The sequence below is a fragment of the Schistocerca cancellata genome, chromosome 3 (genome assembly GCF_023864275.1).
Source record: "Schistocerca cancellata isolate TAMUIC-IGC-003103 chromosome 3, iqSchCanc2.1, whole genome shotgun sequence".
In the NCBI taxonomy this organism is placed as follows: domain Eukaryota; kingdom Metazoa; phylum Arthropoda; class Insecta; order Orthoptera; family Acrididae; genus Schistocerca; species Schistocerca cancellata.
In genome coordinates this window covers 484,869,153-484,880,017 of record NC_064628.1, presented here as the reverse complement: position 1 = coordinate 484,880,017, position 10,865 = coordinate 484,869,153, and the positions used below count along the sequence as shown (strand labels likewise).

General features: G+C 44.4%; 1 non-coding gene across 1 annotated transcript; it reads right to left on the bottom strand.

The window, feature by feature from the left end:
• Positions 1 to 2,514: 2,514 nt before the first annotated feature.
• Trnap-ugg (transfer RNA proline (anticodon UGG)) lies at positions 2,515 to 2,598 on the bottom strand. The gene has a single exon. It is a non-coding gene; the product is annotated as a tRNA-Pro (tRNA).
• Between the last annotated feature and the right edge of the window lie 8,267 nt (positions 2,599 to 10,865).

The following is a 10,865-nucleotide window of genomic DNA, read 5'->3' as shown; positions in this document are numbered from 1 at the left end:
TGTGTAGGCTTAGGGACCGATGACCTGAGCAGTTTGGCCCCATAGGACCTTACCACAAATTTCCAACAATATTATGATGTTCACGGAGAACGAAAGCCTCCTCCATAAAAATCTACATGGATTCCGTAAACAGATATTTTGCGAAAGTCAGCTCGGTCTTTTCCTCCTTGTTGTCCATAGCGCTGTAAACAACAGCAATCAGGTTGACGCCACATTCCTTGTCTTCAGGGAGGCTTTTCGCGTCGTTCCACATTGCCGTTTATTGAAAAAAAAAAAAAAAAAAAACGAGCCAACAGATAATTGCCAGAAGATGATGAGTATTGCACTCGTCGAAACTTCATGTTATCCTAACACTGCCACCCGGTGGGAAACAGTAGCATCGTGGGAGACTACATATGACCGTTATTGTTTACATCAAAGGGAGAGAAGACGTGGAGATACTATTGGTGGCTGTGGACGTTATACTGAACAACATTACATCAGTATTTCCGTCATTTGCAGATTAATAGTTGTAAAGAAAATTGTAACAGTTGGCGAAACCGGCGTTTGTTACAAAACGGTTGGGGTACGACTGTTCGTGTGTGCACTTTTAAGTCCAAAATTTCTTTCTGAGACTCACTAAATTCAACGGATGACTTCTTCTCTGGACTATTTTTCACGTAAAGTGTATTTGCAACGAAAGTAATTGTTTTGGTTACGTAAAAGCGCAAAATTTACGCAAGCAGCTAACTTTGTCACTAATAAAATGCAATTTATGTTTTGCAAGGATACAAATTATGCAGTGAACTAACACTGCCGGCCGCGGTGGCCAAGGCGGTTCTGGGCTTAGAACTACTTAAACTTAACTAACCTAAGGACATCACACACATCCATGCCCGAGGCAGGATTGGAACCTGCGACCGTAGCAGTCCCACGGTTCCGGACTGAAGCGCCTAGAACCGCACGGCCACAGCGGCCGGCTCGATGACCAGAGATGCTAAGTCCAATAGTGCTCAGAGCCATTTTTGAACTAACACTGAACCATGTGCGGTTCTGATTCCGCGCAAAACAACCAAACAAAAAACAGAGTGATGTCGTTGGGTCTCAGTATTTTCCTTCCCTCTTTTTCGGGTAGTGTCCATTCAGCCATCTCAGTAATGGAAAAACGATACAAGAGCGTACTGAAGACGATTTTCTTGACATTTACGACGATGCAAGCATAGGGACAACACAACACCCAATTCTCCAGTGGGTAAAATTTCCAACCCGGCCGAGAATCGAAGCTGGGCCCCTTCATCTAGCAATCTGCTGCGCTGGGTCTCAATTCCTCTCTCATACAAAAAATTTTGATTCTTTCCCTGCCAAGGCTACAAACACAGCGGTAATCCTACCATTTACTGCACCAAAACTACAGAACTGTCGTAATAAAGCACCCCTCCCCCCCCCCCCCCATCCACTCCTGTTGGTAGTGAACTTAACTGGAAATGTGTTGGTACTGCTAGGGTAAATGGCAGTAATGGTAAAAGCGTGCCTCGTGAGCTGGTCCTGTTCGGCTGCGCTTCGGCTCTGACGTCAGCGGCGGCCGTACGTCAGAGCGGCTGGGCCGCCCGGGGCGGCGTGTTTATCGCGTTGTCGCCCGGAGTGGCCGGCCTGGCGCCGCGTGTCCCGGTAGCTGCGGCGGCGCGCGCTTTGCCCGCGGCGTGGCGCCGGCCGGCGCTCCACAATTTCCGCATTGGGCACGGACGGGCAGGCGAGCACCTCTGCCGACATTCCTCCGCTCGCGGCGCAGTGCGCTGCGTGACGAATGCCTCCGCTATTACCGCACTAATGATTTGTTGCGAAACGCTAATTGGAGCAGCGTAATGGCCACTAAGCGCTAAGTAAGGAGTTAGTGGAGCACGATGACTAACGGGACGTCATCAAAGAGGCCGACTGTCGGTTTTAGAAACGGCTTTCGCCACACGTGTCTTCGCCGGCTCGCTGGAACTGCCGCTCTGTCGCTCCAGGGGATGGACGTTTACTGCCGCTGCTCGAGACGGCTGTCTTCTCCCCTCGCCCCGCACAGCCTTGTGATTAGTAGTTCAGCATATTTACAGTTTCCTTTAACTACTGCAAAATCTTCGGTGATGCTAACGGCAGATACAGAAATTAATAACTGAAGACCGTCTGGTGTGCTGTTAAACACTTGCCGGCAAACTGCTCGCTTCTGAAAGGCCGATGTCTGGTGGATCCGTATCGAATGCACCTGCAGGGCACACGATAATGCCACGTCCGCCAACCTGTTTTTTCCTTTGAACTGGTTCTCCACCCTCACTTAAGCAGTGGCTGATTGAATACCTATATACACAACGTAGTACACAGCATAAGAGCATTCAACTCATCGATCCTCTAATTGAAACGTCCCAGAAAAACATTCAGCTCACGGTATGGCTCAAATGGGTATGAGCACTATGGGACTTAACTTCTGAGGTCATCAGTCCCCTAGAACTTAGAACTAATTAAACCTAACTAACCTAAGGACATCACACACACCAGTGCCCGAGGCAGGATTCGAACCTGCGACCGTACCGATCGCGCGGTTCCAGACCGTAGCGCCTAGAACCGCTCGGCCACCCCGGCCGGCCAGCTCAGGGTATAGTTCAAACTTCAACCACTGATGTGTGCTACAGATATCGGGTGGTGAACTAATGTTTGATAGGGAGCTAGGACTTCTTATTGTTCTACCTTGCTCACCTTACTCTTTAAACACACTCGCCAATCTCATTTGATCGAACTACTTTCAATGATGTGCTGCAGTTACTAACATCCAATTCTCAGAATAAATACGATGCCTCTGATATTATATATTGTACGCTACTTTTCGTTAATTATGCTAAACACAAGTTATTAGTTAGAAAATCACAAGTATATTGATAACCATTAAATCCAAAAACAGGCTGCGTTATTTAACAGATTCCAAATGATTGTGTATACCAAGTTTCCTCTTATCCCCGTGACGTCGTAGACATTATCATGGTAGCTCTTCCTCTGTGGCTGGTACCATATGTCCGAGGCAGGACCCGATGACACGGAATAAACAACTCGACCAACAGGTATCACGAACGTGGTACGATGATTATCGTATTCTCGGCTTGCAGATACGCTGCATCGATCCATTTCATGATACATACGCATAAATAAAACAGACAGAGTGGCCTAGAAGTCCGTTAGCATTTGAAAATGCACTAATTCACGGAATAATGTACGTAGAGAGGTAAAAGTTGACTCACGTGAAACTGAAACGGGTCCAAAAATTGCCTGGACAGCAATACGTCAGCGACGCCGCATGAAAATCAAGAATAAAATGAGCTGAATTGAGAGAGCAATACAGATCATCCCTAGTCTGGATGATAAACACATTTTGGAAGTTACGACTTTCATGCAAGATGGCGCTCCACGCTATACTGTTACAATTGTGAAAGGCCTTCTTGCAACATCGTTTGGTGAGCATCAAATCCTGAGTCACCATGTCCGTCATGTTTGAACTCCCATGTCCCGAGACTTCAATCCATGTGATTGTTGGTTGTGGTTAGGAGCCTAAAAGTTAGCTTTCGAGGGCAGTTTCTCACCGTACCTATGAATATGCTGTACAGTGTTCTTCGCAACATTTTCCCTTGACTGCAGACGGTGTTGAGGAATGACTGTCGACTTGTTTAGCGTTTCTTATAAGGACCATTGTTTCACCAAAAATCAATTGTTATGCTAATTATTGCTTTTGTATCACGCGAAGCGTCATCTTAGTCATTTTGTGCACTTCTTTTAGGTTTCATCAAAATCATGTTATTTCAAGCATGTGTGTCAATTCTCACCTCTGTACCTACATTATTCCGTGAAGAAATGAATTTTCAAATGTGAACAGACTTTTGGGTTACCCTGTACACCCAACCAGAAGACTATCTAACTCATTACGAAAATAATATTTTTATAGTGGCACTCATAATAAACCGTTTTGAAAAATGCATGTGCAACACATCACTTCACCAAAGTGATATGCTTCGCTACAGGTGGCACATTGTTGCCGGTGTTAGGAGTAAAATACTTGTCTGCTCGCGTAAATCTAGGTTTTTCGTGGCTTCCCGAAATCGCTTTATTTTCCTGATAGTGTAATTCTGCTTTTCACAGCTGCATGTAGAGTTATCATGACAGTATAACCAATGTCTTACAATGCCGGGAAGGAAGATAAATTGAAGAATAAAGCAATGGTAAGGGCAGAGATGTTACCACAGCATATCTTATGGAAGAATGACCCAAGTAAGGGAAGGGGGAGGGGGCGGGGTACTCGAAACATAGCAACAACAGAGAGACGAGTTTACAAGTTCGACTCAGCTTACTAGAGAGGAAATTTAGAATTTGAGAAGTCATGAGCCACATCCCCATTACCTGAAAGGGATTAGTCGTTGTCAGAGTAATAGTGTGTTGCAAAAATATTTATTCGATTTCACAAGACTGATCTTTAAGGTAAATGAAAACACGTTGAAACTAAAGGCTTATGTTGGCGTTAGTTGTAAGTGTCGCTTCATGTGGTTGCCTGTAAGGGTCTTCCTGGCGGATATAGCTTGCTCGTTTGCTCGATCTTTCTTATTCAATGAGCACCGAGTCGAGCAGTGAATGCATAATTCCTCACAAGCTCGCAAATGGAACTATTCTGATTGTGTCTGTATTTTTATCTCATGCACGTCACATTCGACGTTTGTGAAAGCTAAATGAAAGCTTTGATCCTAAGTGTAATTGCAAAAGATACCATAAGGTTTTATGTGCATGTATTTAATATCGCGTACTTTATCCGAAAATAAAAACTTTGTAGTCCTCTGTGTAACCAAAAATTCGCCCTAAGTTTCTGTCCTGATTCATACAGAAGAAATACTCTTGTGAGACCGAATGAATTTTTTGAAACGTATATGAGCGTGGCTGTGGATGAATTCTGTACCATATCGTATGAGAGTAGAAAGGTCTGTAGTAAGAGGGATCCATACATATTATAAAAATGGATGTACATATACATAACCACCGGACCGCTTTCGATCAAACTTGATACACTTATCACTTACTGTCTGGAAAGAATCGCTGCGGAGTTAAGAACCACCTACCGGTTAAAGGGATGGGGATGGGGATGAAAAAGCAGTGTAGCCCACGACGCACGAAAACCAATGTTTTTTCAACCAGTATGTAAGAATGTGAGCACTTAATGATTTGATACAAACTTTATACATAATTTCTGACTTCTACGAAACTTCTCCTCGATGGCAACCCATCACCCACCAAAACGGGGAAAGGAAAAAAAAAAGTTCATCGGTTACTAAGTTTTCATGCCGTAAAACTGCCGATAAGCACGACGTTTTGTATTATTACTTCTTTACTGCTCACTGTATTCGCGACGCAGCAGACGTTATCACTTACACCACTGAATATATCAGCAAGATGGTATTTTTGTACTACACATAATTCAGGAGACCCAACACTATAAACAATGAGATGCGTTTAAAACTGTTGCATCATGTATGACGTTTAAATTTATTACTTCGGTGCTACTAATTATGTCAGCAATAAATTTCGCAGACAGTACTACATATATCGCTAAATGCAGCTGCTAACTTATATCATGGTATCACACATAGATCAAAAAATACTCCATCGTAAACACTGAGATGCGTAGAAAACTGCCGCATCATACATGACGTTTAAGTTTATTACTTCTTTACTACTAACTCTATTCGCAACACATTTCACAGACAGTTTCACATATGTCGCTGAATGTATCTGTAAAAATATGTCATTGTACGATACATAATTCAGACATACGACATCACAAACACTGAGATACATCAAAAACTGCCGCATCACACATGACGTTTTAATTTATACTTTTATAATGCTAATTCTATTAATAACGCATTTCACAGACAGTAGCGACGTGTACCACGGGATGTGCATAAAACATTCTGTCTTCATACGACACATAGGTCGCGAGATACGTCATAAACACTGAGCAGCGTGAAAACGAAACTGCAGGCGATAAATCGCTAGAGACACTCTTATGGTTGGAATATGTGTACAAAATATTGCAAAATACATTAAACAGATGTGAAATATATTTGACATATGCCTATGCAGGTAAATCCACTGGTGGAAAGCACATTCTAAATCCCTGCAACGTTTCAACCAAATTGGGTACGCATTCTAATTACGATCTGGAAAGAAAAACTGTGTTGGTAAGAACTAGCAGCCTCCTCTTGGGGTGGGGGTGATGACGTGGGGAGAGAAGGGGAGAGGAGGAGGGAGAAGGAGGAGGTGGACACAGATAGAAGGGAGGAGGAGATTGACAGAGAGAGAGGAGGAGAGGGGAGAGGAGGAGCTGGGAAGAGGCAGGGTAGAGAAAGTAGTGGACAGAGGGAGGGCAGTAGGAGATGGACATAGAGTTAGGGAGGAGGAAGTGAGGAAAGAGAAGGGCAGAGAGAGTGGTTTAGGAGGGAATAGACCGATATATATATATATATATATATATGTGTGTGTGTGTGTGTGTGTGTGTGTGTGTGTGTGTGTGTGTGTGAAGCCCCTCCATGCTCACACCGGCATGATGGCAAACTCATAAGGTCTACTGCCATCTCTGCATAAGGGTTAGTTTTTCTCTGCATAAGGGTTAGTTTTCACTAAAGTGAGATGTCGCAGGATGTGGGTACTGTGATGCTTGCGTACGTCTGGTGAAGGTTAACCATTAATACGCGCTCATATGGAGATACACAAAGTCGAACGCCGAACTAAGGGTACCGGTTTGAAGGGAAGAGGAATAGAAGTGCCAAGGCAAGAGCCAAGGGGTAGAAACCTCTGCGATAGTGTAAGACGTATATATTTCTATTGTCTGTTGACAAACCACAATTTATGAAAGATTTTTATATTTTATTAACAGGATTAAGTAGGAATAATTAATATTTGTCACGTTGGAAATAATTGGGGTAGCAGGGAATGTCTGCACCAAAGAGAGACCGCACATTGATATAATTTTGAAAAGGGCGGGAGAGACCGCATATGGATAGATTTTAAGAAAAGAGCCGGAAAGACCGCGCATTGATACATTTTGTAATGGTAGCAGGGATTGTCTGCACCAGAAAGCATTGTTGGCAGGAGAGACCGCACTTTAGCGCTCGTAGGAAGTCAGTAGTAAGCGAGATGTGAAGCGAGTTGGTATCAGGTCTGAAGCGAGAGGTTGAGAGGAGCAGTGTGCCTGACAGCCACCAGCTATGATTTACAAGAGATTATAAACGGATGTACAGAGACATCAGCTAACTATTACCGTAAGAGGAACTAATATTATTGAATTAATTTTTTTTGCGAAACTCAAGACTACTGAGGTTATGTTTGCGCAATGCTAGTTGTAAGATTATTGTAAAAAGTAAGTCCCATTTGAACGCTTGTAAAATCATTTCATTACCAGCAGTAAATATTTGAAGAAACGTTTTCAGAATATAATTAATTTTTGCCAACAATGTCGCATTACTGATTATAATCCATCCCAAAAACCATCAACGTAAAACTTTGCAAAAAATTTATTGTTGTCAAGAAAAAGTGTAACTATGAATTATGTAACTTCAGTCAAATTGATTAAAGAATAACGTCAGCTTTGCTATTAAAGAATAACGTCAGCTTTGGTAATAAATACAGCCACTTCTTATGACAGCCCACCAGCAGTTAATATAGTAAACCAGAGTAAGTAAATTCATGTCGCAGTTCGATGTAGCAGTCAGATGGCGATCCAGTAACAGTAAAAAAGGTAAGGAACAGTTTTGGGTTATTGCAGATAACGACTGAGGGCCATGACGACGACACATTCTATGTTTCGTCGAAATAATCGGAAAATCACTTTTAATAAGCAGTAATTAAATTTGTATGCGAAGATTGAGAAAGAGAATAAATGTCAAAGGGAGGATTTCATTTGTTATTATTAAGAAAGAGATAGAAATCCTAAGGAAGGGTTTTATAGGCTATTGTAGAAGGGAAGGTTGCGTAACAAAAAAAAAGAGATATAGAGGAGACGGGAAGGTTTCAATAGTTAGGTCGGGAAGTAAGAGGAGTAGCGGATGTCTTGCTGCCGGCGACAGGTCATGCAAGGGTAGGTTTTGTTGGTAGTGGATATCATGCATGACGTTGTGCGGTGCTGTTACTCGGCGGCTGCTGCTGGGTGCCGGTGTTTATCTCTCGGTCAGCGTCAGCATGCCTGTAACAGTTAGGTTCATCATCGTTTTGCGTCCGATAGATCATATATCAGATGCACAGTGTAGGGTGTGTTGGCGATTTGTTTGTGCCTCAGTGAGCGAGCTCGTCGGTTTCCCTGCTGTAGCCTGTTGGTCGGCTTTAATACCGGCTGAAATATCCAGTGAACGTTTCTGATATGCCAGGACTTGCCGACGCTTGTCGCTTGTTGATGTATGTTAGCTTGCTATAGGTGGTCTTTAGCCGCTTATGCTTCAACCTATGGTTGTGATCATAGCTTCGCAGAGTAAGAATGAAAGGATTGTTCGAGTGTCTCGAACTCCTGTGCAGTCGTGTTGCGTGTTTCTTTAATACTTCCTTGTCTGTTTCAAGGCGATGTTCATTGTGAAGATCCATGGCGCGGGTGTAGCGTGGAGCGTTGCTAATAATGCGTAGCACTTTGTTCTGTATGATCTGCAGGCGGCGCAGGCGTGTAGGAGCTGCGTATCCCCAGACGGGAGCTGCGTACGTCATCAGACGTCATGTATATGGACCTCGACACCCTCCCATTCAGTGTGCTTTCCTTGTCGAACATTGGGTAGAGTCGTTTGAGCCTTGCTTGCGCTCTGTTGGCAACGTATCCGATGTGGTCCCCCTACGTAAGTTTCCGGTCCAGCCAGACATTCAGTTATCTTTCTCTCGGAAACGTATTGGGCTTGTATGTAGTGTTATCTGTCTACTGTGTTGATGATGCGCAGTAGTTTCGGTCTGCTTGTGAAGAACTGCTTCGAACTTGTCAACGTTTACTTTAATACGCCATCTTTCCAACCAAGGCTCGACAGTTCTGAGTGCCGTCTGTATTCGTGAATTGATGTTCGACAGTTGCCAATCTTGCGCAAGGACAGGTGTGTCATCCGCGTAGATGGCTAACGTCGTGCTTTGTGTTGCTGGGAAGTCGTTAATGTATAGGTTGGACAAGATGGGCCCTAGGATACTTTCCTGGGGTACTCCAGCTTGATACCGTGCTCTGTCGATTGTTTGCCCTGCACGTCAGTGTTCAAACATCTGTTCGTGAGATATGAGTGTATGAGACGCACGAGTTCGTCCGGGAAACCACATTCGCTTAGTTTGCGTATAAGGCCGTTGTGCCAAAGACGGTCGAAAGCTTTTTCGATGTCCAGGAACACAGCGCCTGTGGCTTTGTTCATGTTGTAGCTGCGTGGTATACATTCGACTACATGGAGGAGTTGTTATGTTGTTGAGTGGTGATTCCTAAAGCCGAACTGCTCCGGTCTTAGGGTGTCATTGGCGATGCAGTACCTAGTGATGGGTCTTAATATTACCCTCTCAACAGTCTTGCTGAGTGAGCACGGCAGGCTAATGGGTCGGTAATTTTGTGGAAGGGTGTGGCCTTTCCCCGACATCCTGAACATCAGAACCTTGGCGGCCTTCCAAACGTCAGGGAAGTGTTGGTGTTTTAGGATGGCATTAGTTATGTGTGCAAGGTATTCTATGGCTCTGTCCGTGAACTCCTGGAGGACACGGTTTTGAATGCCATCAGACCCAGGGGCTTTCACAGCGTTTGTATGTTTGATAACCCCTGAAATTTCATATCCACTATTGCGTCTAATTTTTTCGCGCGTGAGCTGCGCTGTAAGTCGTGTAACCTCCTGGTCCGTTTCAAGTATGAATACTGGATCTGAAGGAGCCAGATTGGTCATGAAAGGAGCTGAAAGTGTTGTGGCCATAAGCTCTGCCTTCTCCGTCGCGGCGTAAGCTGGGCCGTCTTGTCCTTGTAGAGTGGGAATGTAATGTTTCTCCCTTGTGAAGTGTCTGGCTAGCTTCCATGCGCTAGGAGTGTCGTATCTAGCCCTGCGAGTTTCTGTCCCCATTGTTGGTTTCGAAATGTTTGTATTTTGTCCGGTATTATACCCTGGAGTCTGGTTGACAGTAGTTTATAGAACGTACGCCTGGTACGTTGCCAGTATCTCCTGAGACGGTTCCTCGTTGAGATAAAGCCTAGGATTTCCTGGGGCAGGGCTGTCGAGTGTTGTTTTGGTGTTGTATGTGGAATGGAGTCAGTCATTGCTTCTTGGACGGCAGCAGTAAGAGCCTCCACAGCTTCATCAATTTTTTGCATGTTGTTAATTTCATGGGTGTCCGGAGTACGACTATCAAGCGTTTACTTGAACAGTGTCAAATCTGCGCTCTTGTAGTTCAGTATCCCGCGTGGTTCTGTGTGCTGCAGTGTTTCTCCATATGCAGTATTACAGGCATGTGGTCTGAGTCCAGATAGTTTTCAACCATAAGGTTGAGTGTGCATGTGATGCTCTTGATGAGGGCTATGTCTAGCACGTCTGGCCTGTGTCGGGCCTGTGTAGACACGAATGTGGGGGCGTCCGGCCCTAGACGAGGTGCATTCAAGTTCTAAGGCCTCCGATTTTTTTTTTTCTAATTAACTACTCACCTGAAATCGATGAAACTGGCGTTACTTCTCGACGTAATCGCCCTGCAGACTTACACATTTTTCACAACGCTGACGACATGATTCCATGGCAGCGGCGAAGGCTTCTTTAGGAGTCCGTTTTGACCACTGGAAAATCGCTGAGGCAATAGCAGCACGGCTGGTGAATGTGCGGCCACGGAGAGTGTCTTTCATTGTT